This window comes from Glycine max, chromosome 9 (genome assembly GCF_000004515.6).
Source record: "Glycine max cultivar Williams 82 chromosome 9, Glycine_max_v4.0, whole genome shotgun sequence".
In the NCBI taxonomy this organism is placed as follows: Eukaryota; Viridiplantae; Streptophyta; class Magnoliopsida; order Fabales; family Fabaceae; genus Glycine; species Glycine max.
Genome location: NC_038245.2, coordinates 29,548,008 through 29,563,140, shown reverse-complemented (window position 1 = coordinate 29,563,140; position 15,133 = coordinate 29,548,008). Strand labels below are relative to the sequence as shown.

The following is a 15,133-nucleotide window of genomic DNA, read 5'->3' as shown; positions in this document are numbered from 1 at the left end:
GAAGACTTATAAATACCTTAAGCTTTAAAAAAATAGGTTATGAATCCTATGCGCATTCATTTAAATTCTTTTTGTAAAAAACTATATGTAAATTCTTGTAAAGTTTACAAAAGTTCTCAAAACACTATAATTATCGTGAGAGAATAGACTAAATGTTGAGCTTGTATATCCATCTATAAGATGCTCAAAGAGTTAGTCATTGTGCAAACACAAACAACAAATCTTTATGATTTATATAGAATTAGTCGTGACTATAGAATAAAAAATATTGGATTACATCAAACTTATGGTAGAAGTTGATTTATAAGAGATAGAAGTAGTCATACCAAAAATACGTATACTTTGTTAAGTTAGTGAGACTTGGTGATAATTTCATGTGCCTGATGACGTGTTTTTTTTGAAAAATTATTATCTATTTTACAAAGTATTTTATTCCATATGATAATTTTGTTTACATGAAAAAAGACTTTAAAATTTTTTTAAATCAATAAACATCATTCTTCAAAATGCATTAAAATATTGATTCAGTTTTCAATAGGATCGGAGATGCATAATAAATTTTGAAATTATAAACTTAATTTTAAAAATAAGAATAATATATCATTCTTCATGCATTAAAATATTGAGTAACTTTCAATAGGATTGAAAATGCATGCTTGAAAAAATGAAACATATTCCATTGTTTATCTTAATATATATGCATATCAATGTATGTATTTTCTTATCTAAAATAAATTAAAGATAGGTAATTTTAATCTAAATATAGTTTATATATATTGAAAGACATTTATTTCTAATAAATTTTAATTATATAAAAACTAACAATATTTATGTTATGACTAAAATCCTCATTCAACTAATATCTATATCAAATTATCTCAGCTAATACTTTTAAGGATACAACAATATAAAAGTAAGTTTTGATCAATTAGTTGTAATTTAAAAAATGAAATGTCAATTAAATAATTGTGATACACCTCTACGCATTAACGAGGATAATTTTTATAATAATATCAATATAATTTCTATTTTCATGACATAACATAATAAAAATGAAATTTATTTTATTAACTCAAAATAAACTAAATTAAAATTTACCAAAAAATATAAATATAAATTTAAAATCATCCAATACTTATCTCAGCAATTAATATAATGGATAGAAAAAACTATAAAATTTTGTATTAATATCATTCATACACGTTAAATTATCTGAATTTCCGTTTACTTTAATAGGATAAAAATAAATATATTACTTGTGAATGATAGGATATTAAATTGTGATTTACATAAATGAATTACTTGTTAAATTAAATCACTATTAATAAAGATAATTAGTCCATGTACATATTTTTTTTATTTATAAATTACCCTTCAATATATATTATTATTTTTATTTTCTTCAAAAACCATCAAAATGTAACTGCTATCACTTTTCCTAAAAAAAACCTGTTATCACTATTTTCTTCAACTGTTTTTCTTTTTTTTTTTAAATAAAGATAGAGACACAAATAAGAAGAGTTTTGAATTTTAATGGCAGCAGAATGGAGAAGAATAAGAGTTGAGAAGAGATGTCACTACAAGGAGAAAATGAGTTAAGAAGAAGCTCACCATAGGAAGTCATGAATAAGAACTTAAGGTAGGAGAAGATGAGTGGAGGAAGAGGGAGAGAAGGAGCACGGAATTGTGCCTCAAATGAGATCTGAATTTTGAAGTGTAATTCCCAAATGATCAAATGAGATCTGAATTTTGAAGTGTAATTCTCAAATGATCAAAGTTGAAAAAATGCACACACATGGTCTCTATTTATAGCTTAAGTGTCACACAAAATTGGAGGAAAATTTGAATTTCTATTCAAATTTTACTTGAATTTGAAATTGAATTTGTGGAGTCAAAATTTCACTAATTATGATTAGTGAATTTTAGCTATAATTCAGCCCACTAATTCAAGATCAAGTCTAAGATTCTTCACTAAGTGTGCTTAGGTATCATGAGGCATGTAAGCATGAAGGACATGCACAAAGTGTGACTGTATGATGTGACAATGGGGTGTAACAAGCAAATGCTCACCTCCCCCTCTAAAATTTAATTGGATTGAGCTTCTTCCAATTCAATTAAATTTATTTTCCAACACACACATCAAATATTCACTCAATGCATGTGAAATTACAAAACTACCCCTAATATAAAAACTAGTCTAGGTGCCCTAAAATACAAGAGCTGGAAAATCCTACATTTCTAGGATACCCTACCTTCATTATGGAGCCCTAAATACAAGGCCCAAAAATAATGAAACCTTAATCTAATATGTACAAAGATAAGTGGACTCATACTTAGCCCATGAGCCCAAAATCTATCCTAAGGTTCATGAGAACCCTAGGGCCTTCTCTTGCATCTCTGGCCTAATCTTCATGGAGTCTTCTATCCAATAGCCTTGGGGGGTAGGATTACATCATGAATAATGGGAATAGTTTAAAAAATCTTCGACTATTCTCATAGGATATTCAAGTTACGTGAATTTGGATGAGATTTGCATACAAAAAAGGCATGAGAATTTCATTCCAAAACTTCTTCGCATTAATAATAAGAGATAAGCATAAATGAATTACTTGTGATTTATAGTATACTTAATTTATGTGATTTGTATGCATAATGAGAATAATTTAAAAAATCTTCAATTGTTTTGATAGGATATTCAAGTTGTGTGAATTTGGGAGTGATTTGTATGCAAAAAAGGCAAGAGAATTTCATTGAAAAACTTCTTTGCTTTAATAATAAGAGATATGCTACTTAATTTATGTGATTTGCATGCATAATGAGAATAATTTCAAAAAAAAAATTAATTGTTTTGATAGAATATTCAAGTTACGTGAATTTAGGAGGAATTTGCATGCAAAAAAACGGGAGAATTTCATTGTAGAAATTTTTGGCTTTAATAATAAGAGATTAAGTGTTTTTTGTGTGAATATAGTAAGAGATTAAGCTAATAATATATGTACTACTCAAACTCGGAAAACCTGTACTCAGTGGTCAATCGAGTACTCTACCCAAATCCAGAGAATTTGGTAGATTTAATTAAGGTAAGATAAAAAATTTATCTTTTACCAGAAAGATAAAGATAACTCATATAACCAGAAATTATCTATTATTAGAGGAAATATAAGATGATATCATATATTTCCCTATTTACATTATCCCATAAGGAAAATTGAGATCTGATTGTTAGTCGAGAAGGAAAATAATAGCACACACAGGAGTTAATAAGCACAACAATGTGTTCAAATAAAAAATTGTAAGTAGTAAATAAAAATAAAAATGTATGTTGTTATTCAAGAAAAAGAAAAGCTAAGTGCGGAAAGGCAAGTAATAGAGCTGGGATAAAAAGAAAGAGGTTAATCTATGGATGAATGCTCTCCTAAAACTTAAGTTTTGCATCCTAGAAAAACCATGACTTGTTTGCAGCCCAGCCTCATTACAAGCCTAGTAAAAGTGCTTCGGATTCAAGTTTGTGTGTTCTTGACTGTATGGTATGAGATGAAGTGCAAAGATTGAGATTTATGTTGGTTGTTGATTAATGGATAGCCTAAACACTTGTGCTTAAGTGAAACAGTGACCGTGAGGCTTTGGTTGATGATCCTTCCTTCATATCAGTCATTCCTACTAACTTATCTCAATTGTGTTTCTTAATAATCATGTTCATGTCTTTGAAATACTACATGTCTTATGAGAAGTTGTTGATGGAAACATTGAATGTCATTCATGTCATGTGATTGAATTCTTTGGAATAAACACATTTGTGAAGAACCATTGTGAATTTTTGTCACATGAGGACAAGTGAATTGTTCATTCTTTGCTTGAGGACAAACAAAACTGTAAATTTGGGGGAGTTTGTTAGTTGTCGTTTACGACTAACTTTTGTATAGAAAAGTTTTCCAAAATGTATATAAATCTCCCTATTTATGGTTCTTTTTGATAGGATTGTAAATAAAATTGCTTTGTTTTGATCTCTGCTCAGTAGAAGCCTCTTTACATGGAATTAATGTTAAATTTTCTTTAATTTCAAGCAAAAAAGAACTATTTTGAAGAAATGCCAAAGGAGTCTTCGCGCTAAGCGAGCTCAATGCGCTTAGCGCGCATCAACGGCTAAGCCCAGCACCAACACGCTTAGCGAGTAAAGGGGAATCTGGAAAGACATCTGCTATGCAAGCACGTGCTTAACGCGTTATCAACTCGCTAAGCGAGTCGTCTGTCGCTTTCCAGGCTTAGCGCGAGATTGACACTAAGCTCAAATTCACTTACTCGCGCTAAGCACGAGAATGGCGCTAAGTGCGACGTCAAGATCAGGAAGCCCTTTTTAAGCCTGATTTGCACGGAATTGAAGGAGAGCCAAGAGAATTGTTCACTACTTAAAGGCATGAAGAGTGTGAATTTCAGAGAGCGTAGAGCAGAGCAAGGGGCCAAGTTTTCATCTTTTAGGGAGATTAGTGAGTTTTTGAGTGATTGTGAGATTCCTAGAGGAGGAGGAGACATCCCCACTCCTTTGTAAGCAAGCAATTTCTCTTAATTCATCTTCTTCAATGTAAAAGGAGCTTCCTTGACATGAAAGGCTAAAACCCTCAGATAGGGATTCTTATTGAGTAGTTGATGTAAACTCTTTTTCATATCTAATTAAAGTTGTTTTATGTGTTCACTGCTTCTATCTATGCTTATTGTATGCATATTTGTGGCTTGATCACCCAATTGTGTGTGTTGTTAGAGACTTTAGCATTGGGAAATGTACTATTTCCTTAGAACTTGATAGAGCGGGACTGAATAACTACATTGCTAGGGATAGTGTGCAGGGTTTTAGTTTTCTTTATTATGATGTGAGTATAATGCTGTTTAAATTAGGCTAAGTTCAACAAGAGGGATCTGCGAACGAAGTTTGATTTAAATTAGTCCAAACTCTGGAGGAATCGGTGTTTGGTATTTTTGTCCTCAGCATAGAACACAGGAACATCTTTAATTAGAAAAACATCTTTAATTGCATCAACTTATTCAGTAGGAGGACCCAACGCCTTTAGATATTTGTTTTCACACATACTTGTTCTCGTTTATTGCTTTTACTTAGGATAGGACATACTTTTGCTTTAATTCACAATCATTAATTTTTGTTTGCAAATGCCTGCTTACTTAACAAAACTTTGCTAAATAAACAAGTTCCCTGTGTTCGATACTCGATTCATTTTGTTTTAATTATTTTACTTGGTGACCCGGTGCGCTTGCCGGTAAGACCACTCCCATATAAAAACAAGTAATACCAATTTGGAAGAGGGAGTAAACAAGTATTCTGGTCAAACACTGATCATCTAATTTCACCTCTATATATGGGGTTTCTCAAGGTTTAGGTAAACCAACTTCATTCCAACCTATATTATGATATTTGATTACCATCACGTTTGTGGATACACCCCACCATCATTTGTGGAGGAGCTCATAAAGGAATGCCACCATGAGAAGGCTCTAACAAATCTGGTAAGAACACTTGGGCACCCACCGTGGGGCCGAAGGAAAGCTTCTCTTTCGGCCACCACATCATCAATGGCTACAAACAATGACAAAACCAATGTTGCCAATCAAGGAAAACAAACCACAAGGATAGGCATTCACCATGCTTGGGATGCTTGCCATGGGAGCCTCGAAAAGGGGAAATCGAACAAATGTGATGAATACCTCGCATCAAGAGCTTGATCATCAATCTTTAATCGTCGCCCTGCAAAGGGACATGAACATGCTGAAGCAAAAAAATGCCCAAGAGATGAAGAACCTCTGAAAGGAGAACATCACCCATAGGGAGCAATACCTGAAGCTTCAGGAATACCAGAACACAAATTTGGTCTTAGTAGCTGCAACCTATTGAACCCACTAGGCTAGGACCGATGAACGCAAATTAGTTCTTAAATTCCTAATGAAGTGGGAAAACTTTGTTCTCCTTGCACAATCTGTAACGTCCTGACAAAAATTACAACTCCAACTGACAAAGGAAATTATGTGTTGTGTCATCTGTGCATGTATGTAGTTAATTGCAGTGATTATGTGTTTTTAATTCTTATTTATGAGCTTATCATATGTGTGTGTGTGTGTGTGATTAGTTTAGTGAAACTTGATAGAGAAATAGGAATTGTTTGAGTTAGATTTCCATTTGTGCAAGAATTGCACTGGACGCTTGTAATTTGTCTCTATGTGAGTGAACTTGAGACTTCTTCTCTCAAATCTTTGGTAAGAAGCTCTTGAACCTCTCTTTTCTTCTTATTTCTCCATCATTTTTGTGCAAAGCTCTTATTTGTGGTTTTGAAATTTCTTTTTCATTCTTTGAAGCTTGAGACTTCAAGACTTGAGCTCTTTGTTCATCTTAGTCATTTGGTGTAACTTCATTCAAGGTAAGGGGGGTCTTTCCACTTCTTGAACCCTAACCATGTTGTCTTTGGAAGTTAGGCTTCATTGCATGTTGTTTTGATGTTCAAATATTCGTAACTATTGTCTTGGATGGAATTGGAGGATATGTTGTTTTTCTGGAAATTTTAAGGTTAAAGATGAGTTATTTGGGTGTTAAAACTTAGGGTTAGCCTTAAATTTAACTTAAATCGGAGTTTTCTAGCAAAAGTTATGAATAAAACAAGTTTAACAACATTTTGTAGAATAAAAATTTGTCACCAAATCGAATTAATTATTATAGTTGTATGAAATGTTTTTCTTTTATGTTTTGACCTAAAAAATGAGTTTCTTAGGTGTGAAAATGTAGGATAGCGTATAAGATTCATGAAAAACCGATTCCCGAAACACCTAGGACGCGAAAAATAAGTTAGGAGTGAAACTTTGTAAAAAATGAATGACAAAGTAATTTCAAACAATATACAACTTAACATTGGAATCTGTGTCTCTAGATAAGTTACCATAGAATTATTTATTTTCTAGAACTGTTGTTTTAACTATTATATTATTATTGAGATAAACTACAAGATTTGATTACTGGTGCCTGTTCTGGAAATTGTGATGATTCTCTTTGCTAATAAAATTTCTAAGATACATACATGTATAATTATTATTATTATTGGTGAATGGTAAGACTGACAGAGTGTGAACTTTGACAAATTATATTTTGTCTCATTCTACTATATATATATATATATATATATATATATATATATATATATATATATAATTTTATTTGTACGTGTTGTGATTTGGGTTTGGGGGTATTCGACCCTCGGCAAATTGTTTGTTATGATTGTTAGATGGCTGTAATCATAGTTGTTATGTTGTTTAATTATTTTTTGTGAGAAGTTGTTTCTATCGTTAGAGGGACCATGATTGGTTCCCTGAGAAATAGTTCGTATGCCTGAGCCTTGTCTCTTTTTCTTGTTTGTTTGTTTGTACGTATTTGTTGATGCACGTGACATGAGGGATATGTACTCGATGCAGTGACAAAAGTCAAAAGGATTGGATAGAGAATAAGGAACCGATGTTTCTATTTTCTTCTGTGAGATTATGTTGAGAAAGTGGATGATGGACAAAGATACACTGGGGTATAGTGGGCGAAAATGTTCAAAGAACCTGGGGGAATTAGCGAGTGGTGACTATTTGACATTTGGTGCACTTATTTGGCGTAGGTAACTCACAAACCTCACTTTGCTACTCCTGACAGACTTCAAGACTATGCTTTTTGAGTTGGAAGCTTCAAGATCGATTTACGATGAGTCCATATGTGGCTATCACTCCTGATTATCATCCACATAAATGTATAAGACCATCAAGACCTAGGAGGATTGGTGGCAGCGGTTGGGTCCTAATAGGTAAGAAGTGTGTTAGTAACATGCTTAGGATCTCGAGAATGTTGTTTGCTTAGAGAAACCACACATAGTGGTTAATTAGGTTGCATGTTGTCCTTGTTTGACTACCGTGTGTTTGTGGTGTTTAAGGAGCGGAGGACTCACCCCTACAACCAACAACTTTCAAGTTCAAGAGATGTCTATGGAGCCGCACCCTCTACGAGCTTGGCGTACTAAGCAGACATATAGAGTATGGTCGTGTCAGGATACACACGTGTCACTTTACATGTGTCACACTCTAGTGCACATGGTGCTGGTAGATAGACTAGATGCCATGCCCATCACCAATGATAACTTTCGACATTACTATATTCCTTGGGGATTTATGTCTCGTTGGCAACTGGAGTGGTTTTAAGACATCAATTTTTATTGGGGCATGAAAAGGCCTCACGATGCTCAAGAATTCATAGTGACCATAATGAGGTTTAATGTGAGAGATAACATCCTGAGTTGGAGATTCGAGTTAGTACGTCTCATGCAGGTCATTGAGGATCGAGGAGATCACGCCTATATGATGCTTGAGGAGGAGGAAGTGTTAGACTAAAATGTTTAACATGTGATGTTACAAACTACAAAAAGAAACATAGGTCATTAACAAAATGCGAAAAAACAATAAATAAATAAATTATACCTCTAACTATTGCCATGAAAGAGTTTCTTTGTTTTGGTTCTTCCAAGCTCTCTCTCTCTCTCTCTCTCTAGATGGATGTATCAGATGAATTGGAAGAGATGAGCTCAGGGAACAAATACATGTGCTATATATAGGCATTGTAGCATCAAGAATGCATTTAGTAGCCATTACCACTCATTAGTGGTCATTACCACCCATTAGTGGTCATTACCACCTATTCAATTTGGTTTCTCAATTCCAAAACTGATGAAGCCTTTCATTTTCCAAAATGTTAAGGACAAAATTATTACATTCTCCCACTTGGTCCAAACATTTTTACTCAATGCTCAATCTTCTTAAGAAATGAATATACGAATCATAGTGATTGTTCCTCTTATAACGAGTAATATCATCCATGTATTACAATATGCTCAATTTCCCAAGCAGTATACTCAAAGTGGTAATAAAACTTAATGAATAAACTCAATGTTTATTCTTGATCCAAAACATAATTTTTCTCAAATAAATCAATGTGCACCTAAATATGAGAAAATATCACAATATAAAAGTTTCAATTTTAACATGCATGTATACAATCATAGAGTGGAACCAAGTCCCATTCTTTCTACATGATCCTTAAATTTAAATGGTGGCATGCCCTTAGTTAAAGGATCAACGATCATCAACTCAGTTCTTATATGCTCAATGACTAATATCGATGTGCTTACTTCAACTTCCACTTTTGTTATTCTTAGCCATAAAGACAACAGCTGAGTCATCGCAGGAAATTCTCAAAAGCCTTGAAATAGTGTCAACTATCTTCAGTCCAAAAATGAAACTCTTAGGTCATACACCATGTGATGTAGCTTCAAAACAAGAGACAAACTTAGCTTCCATGGTAGAAGTAGCAGTCAAAGTCTGCTTAACACTCCTCCTAATATTGATTTAAGCGTCTAGATGTGCACAACAAAGTCAGCTTACTTTTGTCTCATCTCATGTTAATTCAGTTTCATCAATGATTAATTTTTAAAATACTCTTGATTAATTTTGTTCTGATGAAAGTTTCGACTCTAGCTAGCTCTCAAAAGCAATTGTTCTTTGTTTTGAAGCCCATTTATGGTTTGATCTAACTGGGGCATGATATGCTCGGGTTTTGATATAGTGCTTTCTTTTGTGGGTAAAGATTATTTTATAGTGCTCTTCTTTGTTTCCGTAAGCAAGATAAATTTATAAAATTGGCTTAAATATATCAGAAATCTTTCAAATATATTCGAATTTCACAATTGATTCTTAATTTTTTTTTTTACTTTTCATTGGATCTCTGAGACTTCAAAGTTTTGTGAAAGATCCTTATCGTTAGTCTTGATTCAAAACGTGATGACATGTCGCCCTTGTTCCTACCGCCGCTGTCGAGTTACATCCTCTACTCCATGGCCAGAGGTGTTGTAGATTAGATCTTGTCGCTTCAAAATTTGCAGATTGCCACACGCGGTGATCCCGTGGAGAATGTTGTCGTTGCAGCGCTACAGTTCGAGTTCCTACAAAGTGGAGCACTCCTCAACGAGGCGAGGATCAATGACTTTTTGAGGGAAACGGGCTTGCCCTCTGTTTACGCTACAATCCACACGAAGCAATCAAGCCAGCGGTCCTGTCTATTCCCCACCACGATTCATTTTGGAGATTTTACAAATCGCTGCCCCTTATCACACCTACAAAACCTTGTCTTCTTAGTAATTCCCCTTATAGCAGAGAAAGAAGATTCACAATTCACATTCCAATGGAACCATGGCTTTCGTGTACAGTTGTACGTAGTGCGGGTCCAACCTGAATCTGAACTCCGTTTATGTGTACCCTCCGGACTTCTACTTTGAAGCCGACAACAAGGGCTCCATCTTGTTCTCCATTGTGGATGCCACCAAGTTCAAGTTTGTGAAGGAGGACAAGATTTGTACCTTCTTTGAAATCGTCAACTACAGGGGAATCCAGAGAAAGAGGACCAAGATCACGTGCAACACCTGTGCCTGTATCCTTGCTACTTCTAGGACGATGGTCCACCTCTTAAAGATAGTCCCGATCAATTTCACATGGGTCCCAACCAAGTTATCCCTAGAGTGCCAAGATATAGGTTCAAGACCAAAACCCTCAGTTTCACAACGAAGTCCGACCACAAAGAAGGTCACGGATTTCAGGTTGGGGGGTTCGACCACAAGGGTGACGTCAACGAAGTCCTTTTTAAAATATTTTTTAAATAGCATTTGAGTTTCTGTCTATTCCCCATCAAGTGATATGTATCACCATCACCATCTTATATGACTTCATATATGTATCGATGTCATTACATTTTTGGACAGATGATAGAGATTTTTTATAAAACTTTTGAAGTTTCTGGGATTTAACGAGAAGAAAAAAATTTCAGGAATTAATTACGAAATTTTGATATATTTCAAGGATCTTCAACATATTTAAGTCTATAAAATTTAAGGAGATTCCAACCCACATAAAAAACCATCAAACATAAAAGATCACAATCCTAACTAATACAGTACTACCGTACCATTTTACAAAAAGGACATGAGAAACATTTAATTTAATTTAAAACTAAACCAAAGCTAACTTATCTTTCAGACCTTCAATCAATTAGAAATTACCGTTAGTATGACTTTTTAGATAATTATTATAAAAGTCAATATACTTATATGATATGTATATATTGTTTTGTAATTAAATGATAATATAAAATTACTTCAGACTTTCAATGCACAACCTATTTTCTCTTTTTTTATTAATTCTACTAGACTTGTAAAATTGAAAGTTTCATTCCCACAAAGACCAAGTAATTTTTGCTAACCATACATCTGTCTTACATATATTTTGTCCTTTTCTCTTGAATCATCCCCTGATGTTGAAGATCGTAAAACCAAAGATGGAAACGGGGCTGAAGCTGACTTCCCGATAGAAATAACAAGGTCACACTGTACACATGACCCAATAACAGGAAGTTCTAGTATGTAACTAACTCCAATTCATTCTATCACTGGACCTAAGAATTTTATTGACTTGAGTGTCAAAGTGATTGAAGACACCACAATACATCTGTTGAACTTGTTGGTGCCGTCATGGTTCGCCATCAGAACTTGCATTCAAGAACCAGCTCTGGATCGAGTTCTCCTTGAATCTAGCCTCTGAGCTGGATCTCCATCTCTTGAAGCGAAGAACACGCTAAAGCCGATGTGCAATTCTGTTGTTAAGCCATGCGAATTTAAAGAAGTTTCCAATTGATCCAGATAAATGAAAAGCACAAGACTGATCATGAAGACATGTGATTATATTTCTCTTGGTTAGCCTAGTATAGTATAGGAATATGTTCACCACTATTTGGTATTTGTGGGTTCAACAGAATTGGATATCATTGCAAGCAGGTATGTGCTAATTTAATGACCATTGTGGACCTCGTTAAAGTTGGTCTTTCCTTTTATCTTACAAGCAGAGAAAGAAGCAGACAAAAAATATCTCAAAAAGGAGGGGGGCATCCTTGAGGATTGGATGATTTGTATCTTGAGATTGAGATTTTGAGAGTGTGGCAAGATATTAAACTTTTCGGTAAACTTTTATTTTTATGTTTAGATAAAATTCTCTAAGAAAACACTTAGAAAAAAAAAACTTCTCCTTAAGTTAAAAACCAACTTTTGAAGAAGGTGATTAATATGAGGGCTTCCAAAAATTAGTTTATTTATAGGTTAATTTTAATTTATGAAAAAAAAATCTTATTTTTTAGCCTATAAATATTTTTTAAGAAATTTTTCCAATCACGCTTTGAGTTTTTTTTTTCTATTACTGTACTGTAAGGTTAATGTACGTAATTGAAGAACAAATGTAAGCTATGCTTGCTAATTACTCTTGATTTTCCATGATTATTCTTCAGCTCTTTGAATTAGTGTATTCGATTCGCCATAGCCGTAACTTTTCTTCTTAGTACAACTTTTTAACAATTTATAGTTGCAACCAAAATGTCAAGTGTTTGTGATAAATCTTGACTAAGTGATTTGAACTTCAATTTGGGATAGATATAGCAATTTGTGGCGGCTTTTACCCGCTAGAATATGTTGAGGACCTTTTAAAACATAATTAAATAAAAAATAATAATGTTACATTATCACTTAACGAACAAAATAAACAAAAATTATCAAAATATTAGACGGAAAAAAGTTTAGAAACAAAGATTAGTTTTCAACCAGTTAAAGAACAAAAATCATAAAAGTTAAAAAATCTAGGGTCAAAAATATAATTTATTCTATCAAGTTTATCTTTCGTGTGACACATGTTGTTATGACAGATGATCTTGAATTGCATGTATGGAGGAGGAGATGTCTTTTTAGGCAGATCTTTCGATCCTCTCGGAGATGTGATAAATGAAGTGAGCACGGAAATAAAGTTGATGAGTTCTCTTATTTCTTTTCTTTTTATAATTACATGTATATAGATGATCAACTTAGGTTTGTCTTATTTATAATTTTTAAGAGTTTTATATATTTAATTAAAAGATATATCTTATTTTAATGGTTGAAGTTCCATGAGATCGACGTTAAGTGCGATTTAGTTAAGTTTTATAAATGTGTGGTTCATATTGCAAGTTTTGAACTTTATTTATTAGTTTGGAATCTCTTGAGAAGTTCATATAATTGTTCATAAATAAACTAGTAAAGAGTTTTTAAAGTAAATAAAATCAAATCTCTTAGTTTTAATAGTTATGCAAAAGAATGACTTTGATCCTTTATATCCTTTGTTTTTTTTAAAACAACAATACTTCCTTAAATTCTTTTTTCGCACACATCTATATTTCTTTACATTTTTGTGAGTTAGGTTTCTTCTTTTTTCCTCCCGCAATGGATGTCTTAAAAATTTATTCTTCTTCAACCTCTCTTTGATGATTAATCTCTAAAATTGACGCGGAAAAACAAAACACAAAGGAAGGAGGTTGCCACTCAAAAGGAAGCTTGACTTGGCTATTTAAGATACTATAAGTTTGTGCGTTTTAATGAAAATTTTACCAATTTTACTGATTATTGATATGACCATGCTGAGTTTTTTGTTTTTTGTTTTTCTATTTTGAATTAGCTAGGATACTAGACATGACATTAGAAAATCTTGATTGGAAGCCGAGGATTTGGTTTAGAGTTTGAACATTTAGAAGAAGTATGAGAATTCTGGAATAAATATGGTAAGAAGGTAGGTTTTAGAGTTAGAAGACAATTCAAAAACAAGCAAAAGAGAAATGATGTTATAACCTCTTTGGATGTGGTTGTTGTAAGGAGGGACTTTGAACGCCAGACAAAAGATATAAACATGTTTGATAAGCACAAAGTTAAGACTAAAACTAATTATTACGAAAGAATTGGATTGACATAGGGGGAAAATAGAAAAATATACAATATATAAAATTGTAAAACAACATAATCACTCACTACAACTTTTGGAGACAACACACACTTGCTTCTCACAGTAAAATAACAAAAGTTTAAGTTTAAACTTATGAGCAGGGGCAGGACATTGAGAGGAGGGAGCAATCACAAAAAATAAAATAAATGCAACAAACAACTGTATATCATTATTTTTATACAAAATATTTATAACTTGATATTCCAATACGTTAAATTACATTTTATTTTTTAATCCGTAAGAATTAAATACAATATCAAAAAATTCATAACACTCACATTATGATTAACTAACTAAGCTAGACTCCCTTCACATACATTAAATTACATTAATATCTTTCAAAACATATAATGTCTTATAAAAAAAAAGAAACATATAACGTCTTTCTTATATGTCACGAAAATAATCAATAATTATCAATTTTAACAATTTTATTTCCAATGTATATTATTAAGTATTTAATAACAAAATTAAAAATCTTTCTTTCATGTGGTGGGGCAGTACCTTCTAGTCTTTGTCAATCATGCCGATGTCATAATTTGAAAATTATATCAAACTTCATTAATCCAATGACACTTATTTATATGAAATTTGAAAAAAAGAACTCCTTCAATTATAAAAAAAAATAAAGTTTAACAATTAGATGTTAACAAAAAAAATATTATATAATAAATAAGATTTAATAAGATATAATATTTAGATAAAATTTCATAAAAAAGATAAAAGTACTATTAATTTTATAATTTAAAAAATAAAGTTAAAAGATATATATTAATTGCATAATAATTTAATGTTTTAAAAAATATATAATTAGTTTAAAATCAGATTTCTTTATTAAATTTCTATAAATAAATAAATAAATAGTAGTAATATTTTATTTTTTAAAATTGAAAAAAAAAAATAGGGAAGGCAAGGCCCCTCATGGTAACGTCTGTCTGCCCATCCCTATTTATGATATTGACGGAGCTAACTACCACTCGGGATTGCCCTAAAAAAAACATAATTAATTTGAGCTTATAATTCACAATGAGTAAAAATGAACTATGCACTAAATTATTATTGAAGCTAAAATTATATTTAAGTCATTTATATATCATAAATTTAAATGTTTATTATTGAATAATTTTTTAAAAATCATATAACTTAATCACACGATTTATTTTACATTAAGTATCTTACTTTTGATTATACTCTTATTTTTATTTCATTCAAATATTAT

General features: G+C 32.2%; 1 pseudogene; it reads left to right on the top strand.

Moving 5' to 3' along the window:
* Window positions 1-9,886: 9,886 nt before the first annotated feature.
* Window positions 9,887-10,730, top strand: LOC112997724 (uncharacterized; annotated as a pseudogene).
* Window positions 10,731-15,133: the final 4,403 nt, after the last annotated feature.